A 21,005-nucleotide genomic window follows, 5' to 3' on the forward strand; every position below is an offset into this window, starting at 1 on the left:
CGCTATCACAGCGCTCTGCCCTACACGCGAGGAGACCTGATGTCGGATTCTCTAGTGAGAATCCGACATCAGGCGGCCGCCGTTCGACCCAGAACGGGGATCCGAGTCTGGCGGGGAACACCTGAACAGGGTCCGGGTGGACTCGGATCCCCAATGTTCGGAGCAGTTCGGATTCCACAGAATCCGAACCGCTCATCTCTAGTTCGAACACCGTTGCAGGGGCGTGCATAAATTATCCACTGCAAAGCCATACACAGCTTGTGTACAAGGTTAGCAATTCCTGAGTGAGGTCAGAGCTTGTGCCAGTGTGCGTGAGGCTGTGATGGTACTCGATGTTACCAATGGTTTTGCAGTCTTGCTAAGTATTACGGATGTGTGTAAGATAAGGTGGGTGTCCTTATGTTGTGCTGCAATGGCCTAGTGATCGCACTGGATTAGCATACTATCGCAGTGAGCCTGCGTGCGTAATCGCTATTGCATTCGCAGTTGCGATCCGTAATAAATCAGGCCCTCTATAAACCTCCCATCGTCTGAGGAATGACCCGCGTGTGAATCAGTGACAATAACATACTCAATTGAAATAAAGACACGGAGACTTGTATTTGGCAGAATTTGTTAGCTATTTATTTAAAAACATATAATGAATTAGTTACTATATTAATTAAATGAATTTAAATATGGTGGCAAAGAAAGAACGGCTAACAACAGCCCAAGCCTAACACTATAAACACTCCAACCACAACACAATACGCTCAAGCCTTCTATCTTGACTACCCACCCGGTAAGGTGATGATGCTGCCCCTGGCAGGGTGGTCCAGCAGACTTTAAGAGTCAACAAAGGTGAGCAAAACAATGAGTAAACAAATATTCACAGTGCTAATAGGTAACCTGCCGTTCTTTCCCGCCAAAAGCAAGGTTCTGCCAAGGGAAACCTTGCACCGCCACCATAGAACTAACGCACAGAAACCACAACCTCAAACAGATCCTCAAGAAAAATAACCATACCTTCCTCCGCTAAGTGAACCCGTCAGACCGAAAAAGGTAAGTATACCGAAATTTTATCCTAGGATGTCTGACCACTGCCCCGCCATTTTTCAACACAAATTTTGAAACCGCAAAGTTCACTTTTTTCCGGGCTTCATCAATGGCTCTGCCGTCAACCACACCACGCCAACACAATCTAGGGACCATGAAAGACCAGACTATTCTGCAAGCTGGTCATGCCATCATAATCTGACCCAAATCCTCCACCACCGCATGCCTTAAATCCAGAGATGTCCTCTTGCCCAAATCATTCCCGCCTAGATGAATAACCACAACTCTCGGTAAGCCATGCCGCTGAACCTGCTGCAAGAGTTTAGGCTTAAGGCTCTCCCACAACATACCTCTGACCCCTATCCATCTAACTCCACTAGCTCCCAGAAACAACGGCACCTCCTGCGCCTGCATGAACCTAGCCGCCCAGAAAACAAATGAATGGCCAATTATCCATACAGTACAATCATCAAAAGCCATTCCTATAATGAGGGAAAAACAAAGAAAAGATTAAAGTTATTGTAAAATTTTTGCATATTTAATAATGTAATTCTAACGGGGAACATATTAGTGAGGATCTGCCAAAAAGAAAAAATTTTGACTTGAATCTTTAAAGATCAACAAGCTTCTGTGCAATTTGAAGCGACATAAAGACACAAGAGGATAAGTTAAAATAAAAAAGAAGGGGGGGAATATCGGATAACACAAATGAACTCGACCAGAGAGAAAACGTAAAACCTGCTGAGGGACATATAATTGTAATTATAAACCAAATAGCCAAATTAAATCCGTCAGATCAGGTAAAAAAAATCGTCAAAACTCTCCAGACTCCCACTGAAATCAATGGCGAGTAGCTAATCCCCGAGTAGGAAAGACAGGGGGAAACAAACAAGACCAGGACCAATGACACTTCGTAAAACATAACAAACCATATGTAACGTGCATGCACAACATTAAACCTCAACGATTCGGCCGAATGTAACGCTTATAGCTGGCCGATTTCCACCAGCCCAGAGCCTGAATCTGTGACTCTGGAAATCCCGCAGCGGCGGCGGAAGTGGCAGCACCAATTCGAAACGAATGCGTGCCGAACTCCCCTGGTGAGAGGCCCACGCTGCAAAGACATCGCCGCAGCATCCAGGTAAACTGAAATTTTGTCAGTGGAAGCCCATCGCCATGCATCAGCCATGAGCCCTCCGCTGAGGGTCTAACAGATGCATAACGAGTGGCCAAGCCGACCGGACAAATTCGACAATCCGCCGAGGGGACCAATGTTATCCAGCGACCCCTGCCTAACTGATCGGTCTTAGAATGACGCAATCTGCACAGCAAGGACCTCTCACCCACCTTGACATCCGAACGCAGCATAGTTGAATACCTCCACTTGGAGGGAGCAACCAATTCCGACAGCCGGAAAGCACCATGAAAAGCCATGGAAAAAGCTAACTTAAACAAAAGCGTTTCGAAACCGGAGGCCGCTACGACCGCAACCGCTCCTAGAATGGACGGTAACAGATAAATGTCTATAGGCCATCTTTGATCGGGGTTAACCAGCTCAGCGCGCACTCAACCTTTCAAGGCCTTTGTGATGACAAAACTCCTTGTAAGGTCAGGGATTCCCTTCAATTTGGAGAAAAACTAAATACCTGCCAGGTACCGTGAAACTACCGCTCTCGATTTGCCAGATACATACAGCTGCCAAATAAAAGCAAGCATCAATTGATGCTGACCCTTACCTCCAAGGCCTTGACTACGGGAAAAAACTTCCCATTCTTCCCAAGACCGACGGTAAGCCTTGAGGGTGCTTGGTGCAATGGACAGCTCCGCTAACCCCTCCAGTCCAGCTTGATAACCTGCCAAACATAAGAGGGGCACAGCACACCATCAATCTCTGCATCAGGAGCCAATGTACGGAACCGACTCTGGACAGCGCATCGGCAATCCCGTTGTCAACTCCGGGTACGCGTTGAGCTCGAAACAGCACATAATGACGCAAACAGGCAAGCACCAGCTGCGCTAGCACACGCAAAACCAGCAATGACTTTGCTCGCTGCCCGTTTATCGCATGCACCACGCCCAGATTGTCACATCTGAACAAAATGCTGCGATTGCAGATGCGCTCGCCCCAGACCTCCAAGGCCACCATTATTGGGAACAATTCTAAGAGCAGCATATCTCTGGTCAAACCTGCACGAATCCACTCCTCCGGCCAAGTTGCGACGCACCAGCATCCCCTCAGGTAGCAACCGAACCCCGAAGATCCTGCTGCGTCGGTGAAAAGCTGCAAATCCACATTGTCCACTAGAGGGGATAACCATATCCTGATCCCATTAAAATCCGCCAAAAAGGAAACCCAAACTTCCAGGTCTCTCTTTATTTCTGACGATAAATGGATCAAATGGTGAGGTTTGGAAACCCCCGCTGTGGCCCTCTCTAGCTTTCTGCCAAATACCCTCCCCATCGGTATAACTCTACAGGCAAAGTTCATACAACCCAACAGTGATTGGGCCTTCCTGAGAGAAATTTTGAGCGCAACCAAAAATCTGAAATGGATTTTCGCAATTTGTCAATTTTATCGTGCGGCAGACGACAGGAGCCAGCCAAGGTATCAATCTCGATACCTAAAAATTACAAACACGAGAGGGGTCCCTCTGTCTTTTCATCTGCCACTGGTACTCCAAAATGAAAAAACAGCGCTCTCATGGAGCCAAGTAACTCGTTACAATGCTCTGACCCAGCGGGCCCCACGCAGAGGAAGTCATCAAAATAGTGCGCTATCCCATGACCCCCACAAGAAAACTCTACACACCAATGAAGGAAAGTGCTAAATTTTTCAAAATATGCGCAGGAAATCGAACACCCCATAGGCAAGCACTTGTCTATGAAGTATTCCCCCCTAATGCGAAAACCCATGAACCTAAACGATTCGGGGTGCAAAGGAAGCAAACGAAAAGCTGACTCCACATCCATCTTAGCCATGAGGGCCCCGCATCCATATGCCCTAACGATATTGAGAGCATCATCAAAAGACTGATACCTCACTGAACAGAATTCAGGAGGTATAGCGTCATTAACCGAGGACCCCGATGGATAAGACAGATGCTGGATCAGCCGAAATTTTCCTGGAGTTTTCTTAGGCACCACCCCCACCGGGGAAAGAATCAGATTCCCCATTGGAGGATGCGCAAAGGGACCCGCCATACGTCCTAATTGAACCTCTTTCTCGACTTTTAACTGAAGAACGTCAGGAAAAAGTTGAGCTGATTGTAAATTTCTCGGGGAACCGACTCGAACTTCCCCTATAACGGGTAAACGAAAACCCAACTTGAACCCGAAAAACAAAAACTCAGCGTCCTGTCTATTAGGGTACCACCCTAGCCACCTGGACATAGCATCCAAACGGATAGGGGTTGGTGCCCTATTTAGCGCCTGCGCTACCTCCCGCTTTGGGAATAGCTCCTCCTCCCGACTTGGATCCCTGTTGGGCTGCCAACCTGAAGCAATTAGAGGCGGGGTGCGATCCGTTGCAACGCAAGCAAAGGTGTCGAAAACTACACCGTTGGCCCTGGGAACAGGAGGCATTATTAAAGGCAAAACATTTACCTTTAAAAGGTGTCTGCGCAGAAAGCCGACCGGGGCACGTCTGTCGACGCCCCGGGGAGGGATCAGAACTTGGGCGCCATGCCCCAGACCCCCCCTTATGAGTATCCCCGCCTACCCGAGAATCCTCCGCTCCACTTTTTGGTGGTTGCGTGACGTCAAGCCACACTTCCACGTCCTTGCACCCAAAATCTAAGCGTTTGGATCCGTCCTGCTTGCGCCTAAACTCCTCATCATAGGTTCTCCAGGCGCTGCCCCTGGATTTACGCTGCATCCCATGAATCAGGTGGATATACCTTATTATGTTCAGGTGCTCCCCTGGGCGATCTTTCAAGTAGCATGCTGTGAATACGCAAAACCCAGCAAGCCAGTTATCATAGGAACGAAAAGCTTCCAACCCCACCCCGCCTTTAAGCTTAGCTGCTTTGAAATCTTTTTTGGCTTGCTCAGTTAAAATAAACATGTCCACATAATCGCCCTTCCTGATTTTTTTCTTGCAACAATCGCGCAGACCCCTCAATACTGCTGTATTGTCGCAATGCACCACACCTGGTTGATGCTGACGCTTCTTGGACTTCCGCGCGCTACTACTCTGACGCCGCCACTTAGCCCGATTATCGCGCCTATCAGCCTCCTTGCGCGCATATTTAGCAGCCCTCTTCCGCGCCTTTTTCGCGCTGCTGACAGAAGAAGCCAGAGAAGAAGAGTTCGACGACAAGTCCGAGCCAGAGGAAGAAGAGGAGGCAGAGTCAGCAACATCATCATCTTCTGAGATCTCACCTGACGATCCGGACTGCTCCCTCCCGGACACGACCGATGATGAAGCCTCCTCGACGCTGAAATCCTGTTCCATAGCCTCGCCCTCAGCAGTACCTGAAAAAGACGATGAAGCCACCCCCTGGGCCGAAACCCTGGGCACGGTCGACACAGCAGGAGAAGATACAGCAGCACTAGCCCCAGACGCCTCTGGTCTTGCCAACTGAGCTGCAGCGGAGCCCATAGCCCTGCAAGCCTGCATGAAGTGATCTACCGCTGGCCCCAGAGTAGCAGAAGTTGAACGCTGCCTCTGATCCACCCTTTTGCTATATGCTTGGCTAGGAGCCAATACCGCAACCATGGGAGCAAAAGCAGATGTCAGTGACGACATCATGGCCGCAAAAGCTGCAGGGTCAAAGGACTGACTTGCACCCCCACTAGGGACCTGAGTATCCACATAGCCAGAAACTGCTGCCCCAGACATAACCCTGTCTGCTGATTGCTGACTAGCCTGCCAATCCTCCTCCATATTAAGTGCAAGCCCCGCCCCCCTTTCAGCATCTCTCCCTGTCCTAAAATGGCTGCCTGCCTCCCTGACTGACAAAGCCCCTAATGTGCTGCCAGGGCTGTCCATCTCCCCTACCTCCACATTCCCCACTGCATTAACTCTGCGGAAGTCCCCCCTGCCCCTCCGGGCACTAACAGGGCTATTAGCAGCCCTCCTCGCTGTGCGCGTGGGCGCCTGTGACCTTTGCACCCGCGGGGGGCGAGCGTTCACCGCCCTAATCGCGGCAGCTCTGCCCTCCCGCGGCTCACTACATGCAGTTTGCGGCTGCTCAGTGCAGCCGCGCCTTCTCCCTGCCGGCGGCTGTGTCCAGCCGCCGTGTCCCTACCTGCTTGACGGCTGCGGGTAAGCGCGGCCGCGCCCGGCCGCCCATGACGTCGCGGGGCCGCGCGACTCGCGCTGGCCCCTTCAGCTCCCTCTTGGGAGGCAGGAGCCTACCCAGAACTTCCTGGGCCTTCTTCCTGCACCCGGTAACGGGCGGGGGTCCGCGATGCGCGGTGCGGGCGGGGCATGCTACCAATTGGGGGAGGGGTCACAGTCCTTATAAGGGATAGGAGGATGGCTAGAAATCGCACAGCGCAAAGGTGGGGGAGGGCAGAGAAAGAGAGGGATAGATGCAGAAAAAGGTGAAGAACAAAGATAAGAAGAGGAAAGAAAAACAGAAGGATAGCTATGAAGAAACTATAACAGAGCTCAAGTAAGAGCACTTACCCACTCCAAGACAGGAACAAAAGAGGCTGACTCCGCCTCCAACAAACTCTGTAATCCCTGCTAGAAACTACAACCCTAAAAACCCATTGGCCCTACATGACACATGATTCCCCACTCCGGTCCGCCCCCAGCCTAGGAGGTTTAACCCTCTCCACTCCTATACAGTCATTTCGTTTATCTTCTATAAGAAAGAAAGTAACCTGCACCAAGGCAGCGGATCCAGGCACCACCACTCTCTGCCAACACATGCAAAGACAGCAGCGGGCCTCATTCAGCAGTAGCGCAGCCTGGGTCTGAGCCCCTGTCCTTGCATGTGAATATTGGTAAGGTTTACCAATACTTAGGGATAGATTTACTAAGCTTGAATGAATTCGAATGTGGCTAAATAGCACGTTAAATGCATATTCGCAATTTACTAATTGCTAAAATCTTCTGAGCTTGTCCCATTCTAAAGGGAAAAATTGGTCGAGAACACCTGAAACTCGGACGGTAACATGTTTTCGGACAAACAGGCCATCGAACCAACTCGGCAGCCTTTTGCCATAGACATCAATAGGACCTGGAAATTTAATAAGGATTCGAATTTGTCATCGCAGCAGAAATATAATGCAAAACGTTTTTCAATTCGAGTTTGACATCTGGACAAACTTATACATCACTGACAACTCAAATCTGTGGCCACTAAAAAGGGTTAAGCATATGCATACACTTCTCTCCTGTTACAGAGAGAAAGCATGGCAGAGTTTTCTGTGCTGGATGGAGATCTTGTGGGGGCTGTGAGATACCTGAGCCTCTGCCATCAGGCTGGAAGAAACCAGGGTCATGAAACTGAGCATGGTCAGCATTGGCTGATGGCGAAGTCATACATAACTCGGTAGCGCCGAGCGTCTTGTTGTGCGACTTTTTACCTTAAAATGCATCTTATTCACACTGCGATGCAAATAGGTAGCACAAGCAGCGTGCCTATGATATGCTATGCAGCCTGCCTATGATATGCTATGCAGCCTGCCTATGACATGCTATGCAGCCTGCCTATGACATGCTATGCAGCCTGCCTATGACATGCTATGCAGCCTGCCTATGACATGCTATGCAGCCTGCCTATGACATGCTATGCAGCCTGCCTATGACATGCTATGCAGCCTGCCTATGACATGCTATGCAGCCTGCCTATGACATGCTATGCAGCGTGCCTATGACATGCTATGCAGCCTGCCTATGACATGCTATGCAGCGTGCCTATGACATGCTATGCAGCCTGCCTATGACATGCTATGCAGCGTGCCTATGACATGCTATGCAACCTGCCTATGATATGCTATGCAGCGTGCCTATGATATGCTATGCAGCGTGCCTATGATATGCTATGCAGCGTGCCTATGATATGCTATGCAGCGTGCCTATGATATGCTATGCAGCCTGCCTATGACATGCTATGCAGCCTGCCTATGACATGCTATGCAGCCTGCCTATGACATGCTATGCAGCGTGCCTATGATATGCTATGCAGCCTGCCTATGATATGCTATGCAGCGTGCCTATGACATGCTATGCAGCCTGCCTATGACATGCTATGCAGCATGCATATGTTTTGTGTTGCTCACAGAATATAGGCATGCTTGTGCTACCCAGTGTCGGACTGGTGCATGAAAGGCCCACCAGGGGAATGCAATGGTAGAGGCCCGCTGAAGGGGCGTGACCACCCATTAAGTAGGTGTGGCCAGCAACTGGAGGGTGTGGTTACCTAACTAGCAAATTAAAGATGAAAAATGTAAGCATGAACACCAGTTGTTGCAACAGACCCCGATGTCTCTCCTCAGCTGTAAATACAGTAAGCAGCATTGGACAGCACTCAGAAAGACAACTAAATAAAGAGCCACAAGAAGCTTAATTTTTTAATGTGTCAGAGGCAAAGGGCCCTATTTATTAACATTATTTTTACTAAAATAAAGTGAAAAAGGGTGTTTTCACACCCTTTGCACATTATTTTAGTATCATCTATAGTTATTACAGGGCAATTGGAGAAAAATTTCGTAAAATTCTACTCCAACCACTAAGTATCACTTATTTTTAGTAATCAGATCGCATTTCCCATAATTTTAATGGGAAATGTGATCCGACCAAAGTTACTAAAAATAAATTGTAAAAAAATATCGGGGAAAGCCCTGTGATAATAACGGCACCTGGAGGTGGCGTTATCCAGGGTCTCCCCTGCTTACCGAGCTCCTACTCTGCTCTAAAAGGCAGGGCAGAGCCCGGAGCCGGTCCCAGTAATCAGCTGTGTGGTCTAAACAGACCGCAAGCTGATCTCTGGTAAAAAAAAAAAGTAAAAAAAAAATTCACTTACCTGACTCCATGGACCGGTGATCGGGGCTCCGGTGATGACTCCCCTCCTGTCAGCTGGTCTCCCATGGTGCACTGGGGCCCGGTCATCAGGTGATTGGGTCCCAGTGCAGTATGGGATATCAGCTGGCCGGAGGCATGGAAGACATCACCGGAACACCGATGACTGCAGGGTGGGTCCGCGATTGTGGGTGGTGGGGCTTAGTGTCGGGAGTGGGGCTTAGTGCCCGGGAGGGTAGCAGCAGTGGCCGGTCGGCGAATGCGCGGGGCACTAGTCACAGTATTTTTTTGCGCAAATATCGTGACTAGAGTGCGGAGGGGATTCGCAGGGACAGAGCTTTCTCGCAAGCTCTGTCCCTGCAAGGGATATGTTGTAAATCCCTGTGATATTGCCTGAATTCACAATGCGATTTCAGTCGATAATATCACACTACAGGCATGGAAGACATCACCAGAGCACCGATGACTGCAGGTAAGTGCTATTAAGGGAGGGGGGGGGTCGCGGGGGGTCCGCAATTGCAGGGGGCGGCGCTTAACGACGGGGGCTGCTCTTAGTGTCGGGGGGGGTAGCAGCGACGGTCGGCGCATGCGCGGGCACTTTGTCACAGTATTTTTTGCGAAAATACCGTGACTAGTCTGCAGTGGGGATTCGCACGGACAGAGCTTTATCGCAAGCTCTGTCCCTGCAAGGGATTTGTAGTAAATCCCTGTGATATTGCCTGAATTCGCAATGCGAATTCAGTCAATAATATCACACTACAATCTGCATTACAAATGCGGATTGTAGTAAATAGAGCCCAAAATCTCTTTTATCAAGATAGCAAAATTACATACAAAGCAAACACATAGCCACTTCAGTGCAGCAACCCTCCATTTGTCAGTCTTTATTTAGTTGTTATCTCAGAGTGCCGCCCAACGCTGCTTACAATATATATGTGTGTGTGTATAAATATATCAAACACATGAAGGCGACACTCAGAGTCTCATAATGACATGAAAAACTTGTGGTGATTAAACAAGTCTTTCACCCCAATATGAGTCTCTGAGTGCCACCTTCATTTGTTTGATATATTTTGGGAATGTCTCCTATAGGAAAGCACCGGAGCAAGTTTCTTGGTTATATATACAGTACCAGTCAAAAGTTTTGGACACACCTTCTCAATTCAGTGGTTTTTGTTTATTTAAATGATTTTCAACATAGTAGATTAATACTGAAGACATCAAAACTATGAAAGAACACATATGGAATTATGTTGTAAATAAAAAAGTGTTAAACAAATCAAAATATGTTTTATATTTTAGATTCCTCAAAGTAGCCCCCTTTTGGATGACAGCACACTCTTGGCATTCTCTCAGTCAGCTTCATGAGGTAGTCTCCTGCAATAGTGGGCGTGGCTATGAACCAGCAGGGCCCACTGGGGATTTCACCGAATTCCCAGTGGCCCAGTCCGAGCCTGGTGCTACCTATTCACATCACAGTGCAAAAAAGATGCATTTGAAGGAAAAAAGTCACACGAAAAGACACTCTGTGCAACCGAGACACACGGAGCTCCTGCCTTATGTGTAGCGCTACTTGTAGCACGCGGAAGATATATGTATGTGGAAACATCTGTAAATACCCAGTTTTTAATTTAACAACAAAACATTACATTACACAATAGCAAACTAACACCATACATTAATGTAATGCAAAATGCCAAAGAATATTACGAATGGTTACGAATGAATACACCATAGATCAACACGAATGTCAACAAATCAGCAGCTTAGTAAATTCAGTAACCTGTTCGAAAAATTAAACACATGAATACAGACAATGTCATCCGATAATGATCTCGGATGACGTAGAATAGAAATCAGTACCTTAGTATATTTACCCCTTAGTTTCTTATTGGCGCAATAATCTTGATAATTGGTAAATATGCCCCATAGAACTCATAGGAGTCCTTGCGAGATGCAGGCGTCATTGCGATTCCAGCAAATCTGCCCCTATTTTTAAAGCGGCAATAAATTAAATGGCAAAACTAGGTTGGTTTTGCCTTTTAAATTATTGCCGGTTTAAGAAATTGGGCAGACTCGCTGGAATTGCGCCAATGCCTGCATCTCGCAGGTTATTACATTTCCCACTTGGTATATTAAACCACCTTCATTTGGTGAAATGAGGAATTGTTGTGGTGCATGTCATTTCATTTTACATTTGTGATTTTAGATTCCTTGAAAAAGACAAAAATAGTAATTTACGAAATGCCGTCATGCACGGCACATCAAACTCCTGACACTAATAACTAACTACAACTTATTTTTATATTGTCCCCAATGCAAAACGAATAGCACAATTGTCCTGGCTGTCTTAAACATACTGTACACTGTCAGATTATTGGTTCTACCAGCTCCTCAGTTTTATTAGGTAATTACTTCACATATGTTCGAAACACAGTCTTTGCCTCGTGATACTTTTCCTGACAGATTATAAATGACTCCAGTATATTAGCATACTTACATTCATAACTGTTATATACATGGGGAAGAACCATTGGCAGTTTATTTTTTTATAGTCTCTCTCTCTCTGATTTATGTTTATTGTTTATTATACATTGCAGCGGTCAGTGGCGGCGGCGCTTACATGGGTGGAGGCGGCCGGTTCCACCGGCTGCACCATTCTAGTTATGGCTGTGCTCCCAATGTGCCCCCTGATATCCGGCGCTGAGTGCCTGTTCCCCTCCTAGCCCCCTCCCCTCACAGCTGCGGTCCTGCATTAGACCACGCCCTGTTCCTATTCCTATGTTCCTAGTAGTGCATATCTTGTTAACATCAGGACCAAATCCTATGCAGTCTGTGACATATACATATTATCAAAATACCCAAATGCATCTAATTGAACAGCTAAGGCAAATACATACATGTCCATATTCTGATTTTAGAAACTGCTCCTGGAAAATGGGGATGTGCCTAAAGCATACGTGCCAACTCTCATTGTCAGGGAGACTCTCTGAAATAGTAGCAATCTCCCTGACTCCCTAAATAGTCTAGCAGCCTCCCTGATTGCACCTTACCCCCATTATGAAACTATTATATTAAAAAAAACAGAGATATATAAATTCAAATTGGATCATTAGTATAATTTCCCTGCATTGGTTATAAGGCACAATGATCCCTATACAAGTATCAGTGTGTTTTGTTTTCATCAACAAATAGATCTTACTAATTGCTTTGGGGCTCATTTACATTTGGATATAAATTAAATTTTATGACACGCCTCTCAGGTGTAGCAGTACATGTCCACTTTCCCGCTGCGCTCATAGGTGTTGCTTTGACAATCTCCCTGAAATGCTTTTTCAAAAGTAGGCATGTATGGCCTAAAGGTATCTCACACATATATCACCTGATGAGTGTAGCTGAGTGGACTGTAGTTTTCCTACCTAAATGTGGGCTAAATATGGACTGGGTGATTTAGAAAAAAATAAAATGCTGTCATCTTATAATAGTAATAATAATAATTTTATTTATATAGCACTTTCTCCTAAAGGACTCAAAGTGCTTTGCATTTGCCTTTACAGTACAAAACACAAAATAGGCTTAAACAAGGGACATTAGTGAAATGCTTGGGTGAAGAGGTGAGTCTTGAGTCTATTTTTGAAGGATTCTAGAGTGGAGTCCTCTCGAACTGTGCGGGGAAGTGAGTTCCATAAGGATCTTAATGCACAGATTCATGAACTTCCCATATAAATACGCTCATTTGCACAAATATAGTACTGTTTTCTGCCATCAGATTTTACCTTTAAGATGTGGAATGGATTTAAGGCAATTACCAGTGTTACAAAATGCTTTTGAAAGGCACTTGTAATAACAGTATGTAACAGGTAATGGACAGGTAATTATTGCTTCCAAAAAGCCCATATCTGCTTCCTCCTTTGCCTGTGGTAGGCAGCTACAGAGATATATATGGCAGCATTTTTTGGACGCTGTGTGTTCTATCCACTGCCATCTACCCCCCCTATGCCCTTCAACTTCACGTGTAAGAACTGGTTACACACCACTGGGTAAATTTACAAAAGGTCGGTTTCGGATATTATCATTTAAAAGCGTATAAAACGGCTATTTATCATCTGTTGAGTTTCAGTTTCAAGTAAAACCCAACGTCAGTCGGTTTTTGCAGCTCTAAATGTTGTCTGTCTTGATCTTTCAGTTCAAAACTGCCAGCAAATAGAAGTTTGAAAAAGGATAGGAAACCCCCGAACAGAAGAGTAAAGAAGAAAATAAAAGGTTAGAAAATGTTTGAAAAATGTCCCCCACCCTCAAATCAGTAACCAGCCTATTGGAAATATATTTTTTACACATTAACTCTGAACCCACCTCCATCAGGGGTGCGGGGAACAGCACTGGGCTTTAAGCCCAGTCTTAGTAGTCCCTCGGGAGGAGAGATATTTCTGCCCCCATGCCTGATTCAGCCTGGTGCTAGTTATTTGAAAATAGATGGAACCCCACACAGTTTTTTCCCCCTATTTTCCAATACCAACCCATGCTGAGAGGTCTGGGGCTGGTTAATGATTTGGGGAGGACCCCACACATTTTTTCAAGTTTTTAACACTTTCTTTTCTTTTTAACCTAATGAAGTCTTCAAAGATCATGCTGATCTGTGCAGTGCTTCTCCCAAACGCGCCTGCCACTGGCTGGTCTATTGTTTGGTCAGGTTAACCGTCATTTTTCCGTTGGGCTTTGGTCGATTTTAAAACTGACCTTTAGTGAATCTGTGGATCCTATTCTTCTCCATGTAAAAGTATCGATTGTTGATCCGATGTTCTAAAGTGTTCTAATGCCAGGTTTTTGGTCGGTTTTCCATTGGTTTTGATTTTAGTAAATGGTCAGTTTGCAAAATCGTTGGAAAATCAACCAAAAACACCAAACATCTCATTTGATTTGATGGCATGTTCTTAATATCAGCAGGTTACCAGTTATATACTAGAAACGCAGCATGTGATAAATAAGGGTTTTACAAGAGCCGGAACACCTGCTGTGATAGGTCTTACACAGTACTCTTCCATACTGCATGCTTTTAGATATAGAACGATAGATCTCTCTTGTAACTCAGTACGGCACTGAATTCAGTGCTTCATAAAGCTCTCTTTCTCTTTGTGTGTGATACACCCAAAATTACTAATGCACCACACAGTCATGCTCATTTCATTATTTTTTTTTACAGGTTAATAGATAGTTGATGAAGTTCAAGTAGAATTTTTCTTTAATTGAAATAAAAATTTAAAAAGTTGATATTAATAATATATAATATAAATAATATATAGTTATTTCTATGCAGTCTAAACATTTCCAAGCATGTCTTAAGTTCTTAACGTACATAGGGCTCTATTTACTACAATCTGCATTTAAAATGCGGTTGTAGTGTGATATTACAGACTGAATTCGCATTTATGAGCCCCCGCTGTGCCCCCCCCCATTAATTTCACTTACCTCCAGTCAGTTCATCAGTGCTCCCATGATGTCCTCCATGGCTCTGGTCAGCTGGTCTCCCATCCTGCACTGTGACCTGGTCAGTTGTTCTATGCAACAGCTGACAGGGTCACAGTGCACGTTGGGAGACCAGCTGACCGGAGCCACGGAGGACATCACTGGAGCGCAGCGATCTCCGGTCCCTGGAGGCAGGGGCACCGAGAGGGGGGGGAGTGGGTACTGATTACCCGGGCCCGGCTATGTCAGGGGGCCCGGGCCGCAGCACACCAATAACTGCGTGTTGTTTTTTTTGTAATCTTTTTATTCAAAAAAAGGGTCATCTTTATTACAACCTGCGTCGGCGCCGGTAGTTCGGGTGGGGGGACGTCATCATCTCGTGAGGCTCTCACTCTTTACCAGGGCAGGCTCCGAGAAGCGGGCGGGGACAGTCTGGGTGGGAGACACCACACAGAAAGGAAGGCTGGGCTGGGTGATCCTCGGCTCTGTGTGTGACTAATAAGGGAAGAGCCGAGGAGAGCGCCGATGACTGTGAGTGTGATGGTGCTGCGGTTTGTATAATTTTAATTTATAAATATAATAACTGCATCCATACTTGTGTATTATATACCTGACATATTCATGCTATATATACTGTATATATATATATATATATATATATGTATATATTATATATATGTAAAACAGAAAGGTGAGAACAAGCGCCTTTATAGTGTAGTAGTATGTATAAGGTGGTGCGCTCTCACTAGTAAAAATGCGTACCGTATTAACGAAAACAACAAGCGTTGGGTTACTACACTATAAAGGCGCTTGTTCTCACCTTTCTGTTTTACATAAATCTGGGATCATACAACAATTGATTCTTCTGCAGAACATACAGCTGCCACTGTGAAAACAGGATTATAGTGAAATAGAGACTCATATCCATATAAAACAGCCGCATCTACACAGAAGAACTACGGGACTGAGCGCTATTTCAGTACCATACTGTATTATACATATATATATATATATATATATATATATATATATATGGGTCATATTTACATGTGTGTGCATGTATATATTAGGGGTGAGCGGGTTCGGATTTCTGAAATCCGAACCCCCCCCGAGCCCCCCCGATCCGAGGCAGATCCGAGTCAGACTCGACTTTTCCCGCCTGACTCGGATCTGAAATCGAGGCAAAACGTCATCATCCCGCCTTCCGAGTCTCGCGGGTTTTGGAACCTATATAAGGTACCCGCGTCGGTGCCATTTTCTCACTCGGCTGTGGACAGTGAAGAGGGAGGGTGGGAGTTAGGGCTGGCTGGGCTGTGTAGTGTAGTGTAGTGCAGAGTAGTGTTGTGCTGTGCTGTGCTGTGCTGCGCTGTGCTGCTGTTGTCCACTACTTCAAAGTCCATAGGGGCTGGCTGTGTTGTGCTGTGCTGCTGTTGTTAATAGGGGCTGTGTCCACTACTTCAAAGTCCATAGGGGCTGGCTGGACTGTGTTGTGCAGTCAGTTCTCCAAAGAGAGTTTGTCCACTCCAAAGTCCTGTGCAGTGTCCCAGTCCTAAAGGGGTGCTGTAGTGTTGTCCAGGGGGTGCTCTGTCCATCAGGGGTGCTCCCCCCAAGTGCTAAAAAAATTATATTTTTTGTGTGTTTGTGAATTGTGTGCGCAGTAGCCGCACGTGCATCAACAAAGTAGTGCCAAGCGTGCGCCTGTGTCATAAGAAAAGGGCCGGCTGGCTTGACCGTTAAAGGGTGCTGTAACCCCCAAAGTACACTCCAGTCCAAACCAAAAAAAAAATTATTTTCTGTGTTTGTGAATTGTGTGCGCAGTAGCCGCACGTGCATCAACAAAGTAGTGCCAAGCGTGCGCCTGTGTCATAAGTAAAGGGCCGGCTGGCTTGACCGTTAAAGGGTGCTGTAACCCCCAAAGTACACTCCAGTCCAAACCAAAAAAAAAATTATTTTCTGTGTTTGTGAATTGTGTGCACAGTAGCCGCAAGTGCATCAACAAAGTAGTGCCAAGCGTGCGCCTGTGTCATAAGTAAAGGGCTGGCTGGCTTGACCGTTAAAGGGTGCTGTAACCCCCAAAGTACACTCCAGTCCAAACCAAAAAAAAAATTATTTTCTGTGTTTGTGAATTGTGTGCACAGTAGCCGCACGTGCTTCAACAAAGTAGTGCCAAGCGTGCGCCTGTGTCATAAGTAAAGGGCCGGCTGGCTTGACCGTTAAAGGGTGCTGTAACCCCCAAAGTACACTCCAGTCCAAACCAAAAAAAAAAATATTTTCTGTGTTTGTGAATTGTGTGCGCAGTAGCCGCACGTGCATCAACAAAGTAGTGCCAAGCGTGCGCCTGTGTCATAAGTAAAGGGACGGCTGGCTTGACCGTTAAAGGGTGCTGTAACCCCCAAAGTACACTCCAAGCCAAAAAAATATATATTTTCTGTGTTTGTGAATTGTGTGCGCAGTAGCCGCACGTGCTTCAACAAAGTAGTGCCAAGCGTGCGCCTGTGTCATAAGTAAAGGGCCGGCTGGCTTGACCGTTAAAGGGTGCTGTAACCCCCAAAGTACACTCCAGTCCAAACCAAAAAAAAAATTATTTTCTGTGTTTGTGAATTGTGTGCACAGTAGCCGCACGTGCATCAACAAAGTAGTGCCAAGCGTGCGCCTGTGTCATAAGTAAAGGGCCGGCTGGCTTGACCGTTAAAGGGTGCTGTAACCCCCAAAGTACACTCCAGTCCAAACCAAAAAAAAAATTATTTTCTGTGTTTGTGAAGTGTGTGCGCAGTAGCCGCACGTGCATCAACAAAGTAGTGCCAAGCGTGCGCCTGTGTCATAAGTAAAGGGCCGGCTGGCTTGACCGTTAAAGGGTGCTGTAACCCCCAAAGTACACTCCAGTCCAAACCAAAAAAAAAAATATTTTCTGTGTTTGTGAATTGTGTGCGCAGTAGCCGCACGTGCATCAACAAAGTAGTGCCAAGCGTGCGCCTGTGTCATAAGTAAAGGGACGGCTGGCTTGACCGTTAAAGGGTGCTGTAACCCCCAAAGTACACTCCAAGCCAAAAAAATATATATTTTCTGTGTTTGTGAATTGTGTGCGCAGTAGCCGCATGTGCGTCAACAAAGTAGTGCCAAGCGTGCGCCTGTGTCATAAGTAAAGGGCCGGCTGGCTTGACCATTAAAGGGTGCTGTAACCCCCAAAGTACACTCCAGTCCAAACCAAAAAAAAAAATATTTTCTGTGTTTGTGAATTGTATGCGCAGTAGCCGCACGTGCATCAACAAAGTAGTGCCAAGCGTGCGCCTGTGTCATAAGTAAAGGTCCGGCTGGCTTGACCGTTAAAGGGTGTTGTAACCCCCAAAGTACACTCCAGTTCAAACCAAAAAAAAAATTATTTTCTGTGTTTGTGAATTGTGTGCGCAGTAGCCGCACGTGCATCAGCAAAGTCGTGCCAAGCGTGCGCCTGTGTCATAAGTAAAGGGCCGGCTGGCTTGACCATTAAAGGGTGCTGTAACCCCCAAAGTACACTCCAGTCCAAACCAAAAAAAAATTATTTTCTGTGTTTGTGAATTGTGTGCGCAGTAGCCGCACGTGCATCAACAAAGGAGCAGCGCCAAGCGTGCGCCTGTGTCCCATAAGTAAAGAGCCGGATGGCTCATTTCTTAAAGGCTGGTGTAACCCACAAAGTGCACTACTCTCCAGCAAAAATAAAAAAATATTTTCTGTGTTTAGCCGCACGTATATATCAAATCGATATAACATAAATGGAGGACCAAACTTTCTCCGATAAAAATAAAATAGAGAAAGATCAAGAACCTCTTCTTCCTAGTGCTGAAGCTGCTGCCACTAGTCATGACATAGACGATAACATGCCATCAACGTCGTCTGCCAAGGCCGATGCCCAATGTCATAATAGAGGGCACATACAATCCCAAATGACAAAGTTCAGGAAAATGACCTTGAAAAAAACATTTAAATCAGCTGAAGAGAAACATAAACTTCCCAAAATGTCATTTACGACACGGAGTGGCAAGGAACGGCTAAGGTTGATCCCTAGTATGTTCATGACTAGTGGTTCAGCTTCACATGACGATGGAAGCCCTCCTCCCACTAAAAAAATCAAAAGAGTTAAGCTGGCAAAAGCACAGCGAAGAACTGTGCTTTCTACGAAGATATCACAAATCCCCAAGGAGAGTCCAAGTGTGGTGGTGGTTGCGATGCCTGACCTTCCCAGCACTGGACGGGAAGAGGTGGCTCTTTCCACCATTTGCACGCCCCCTGCAAGTGCTGAAAGGAGCACCCACAGTCCACTTGCTGATATGCAAATTGAAGATGTCACTGTTGAAGTACAACAGGATGAGGATACTGGTGTAGCTGGCGCTGAGGAGGAAGTTGGCGAGGAGGATTCTGATGGTGATGGGGTTTGTTTAAATCAGGCTCCGGGGGAGACAGTTGTTGTCCATGGGATGAAAAAGCCCATCACGGTCATGCCTGGGCAGAAGACCAAACATTCCACCTCTTTGGTCTGGCAATATTTCTATCCAAATCCGGACAACAACTGTCTTGCCATATGTACCTTATGTAAAGGTGGAATAAGTAGGGGTAGGGACGTTAACCACCTAGGAACATCCTCCCTTATACGGCACCTGCAGCGCGTTTATAATAAGTTACTGTCAAGTTCAGAAACTTTGGCTAAGACCGTAAGCAGTCCAGGGACACCTAAATCCCGTTGTCCTGTTGTATCCAAGCGCCTGCAAACCACACCATCAACTCCCTCCTCGGCAATTTCCTCCTTAGTCAGGATCGGAAGTAGTCCTGCAGGCCATGTCACTGGCATGACTGACTTTCCTATCCCGGATTCCTCCGGAGGATCCTGCATTGCTACGCCTCCTGCTGCCGCTGCTGCTGTTGCTGCTGCTGGGAGTCGTTCATCATCCCAGAGAGGAAGTAGGAACACCACTGCTTTTACTAAACAATTGACCCTCCAACAGTCCTTAGCGAGGAGGATGAAGTACGACAGCAGTCATCCTGAAGCAAAACGTATAACTGAGGCCTTGACTGCTATGTTGGCGTTAGACGTGCGTCCGGTATCCGCCATTAGTGCAGTGGGATTTAGACAATTGATGGAGGTAGTGTGTCCCCGGTTCCAAATCCCGTCTAGATTCCACTTCACTAGGCAGGCGATACCGAGACTGTACAGAAACGTCAGAAAAAGTGTCCTCAGTGTCCTGAAAAATGCCGTTGTACCCAATGTCCACTTAACCACGGACATGTGGACAAGTGGAACAGGGCAGACTAAGGACTATATGACTGTGACAGCCCACTGGGTAGATGTATCACCTTACGCAGCAACAGCAGCAGCGTCACCAGTCGCAGCATCTCAGAAACGCCAGCTCGTTCCAAGGCAGGCTACGCTGTGTATCACCGGTTTCAGTAAGAGGCACACCGCCGACAACCTCTTATAGAAACTGAGGGAAATCATCGACCAGTGGCTTACCCCACTTAGACTCTCCTGGGGATTTGTGATATCTGACAACGCCACCAATATTGTGCGGGCATTACTTCTGGGCAAATTCCAGCACGTCCCATGTTTTGCTCACACAATAAACTTGGTGGTGCAGAATTTTCTGAAAAGCGACAGGGGCGTGCAGGAGACGCTTTGGGTGGCCCGAAAAAATTCTGGCCACTTTCGCCATTCAGCAACTGCGTGCCGAAGACTGGAGCACCAGCAAACACTCTTGAACCTGCCCCGCCATCACCTGAAGCAAGAGGTTATGACGCGGTGGAACTCAACCCTCTATATGCTTCAGAGGATGGAGGAGCAGCAAAAGGCCATTCAAGCCTATACATCCACCTATGACATAGGCAAAGGAGGGGGTATGCACCTGACTCAAGCGCAGTGGAGAATGATTTCCGTGTTGTGCAAGGTTCTCCAGCCCTTCGAACTTGCCACACATGAAGTCAGTTCAGACACTGCCAGCTTGAGTCAGGTCATTCCCCTCATCAGGCTTTTGCAGAAGCAGCTGGAGAAAGTGAAGGAGGAGCTAAGACGGAGCGATTCCGCTCGGCATGTGGAACTTGTGGATGAAGCAGACCACTACATTTTGGCCACCGTGCTCGATCCTAGGTTTAAAGCCTATGTGGTGTCTCTCTTTCCGGCCGACACAAGCCTGCAGAGGTGCAAAGACCTGCTGGTGAACACACTGTCAGCTGAATCAGAACGTGACACGTCAACAGCTCCTTCTTCATTTTCTCCCGCAACTGGGGCTGCCAGGAAAAAACTTAGGTATCCTAAGCAACCCGCTGGCGGTGATGCAGGGCAGGCAGGACCAAGTTTGGACATCTGGTCCGGACTGAAGGACCTGGCAACAATTTCTGACATGTCTACTGTCACTGCATATGATACTGTCACCATTGACAGAATGGTGGAGGATTACATCGGTGACAGCATCCAAGTAGGCATGTCAGACAGTCCATACCTGTACTGGCAGGAAAAAGAGGCAATTTGGAGGCCCCTGTACAAACTGGCTCTATTTTACCTGAGTTG

This window comes from Taudactylus pleione, unplaced genomic scaffold (genome assembly GCF_031769625.1).
Source record: "Taudactylus pleione unplaced genomic scaffold, aTauple2 ptg000316l, whole genome shotgun sequence".
NCBI lineage: Eukaryota > Metazoa > Chordata > Amphibia > Anura > Myobatrachidae > Taudactylus > Taudactylus pleione.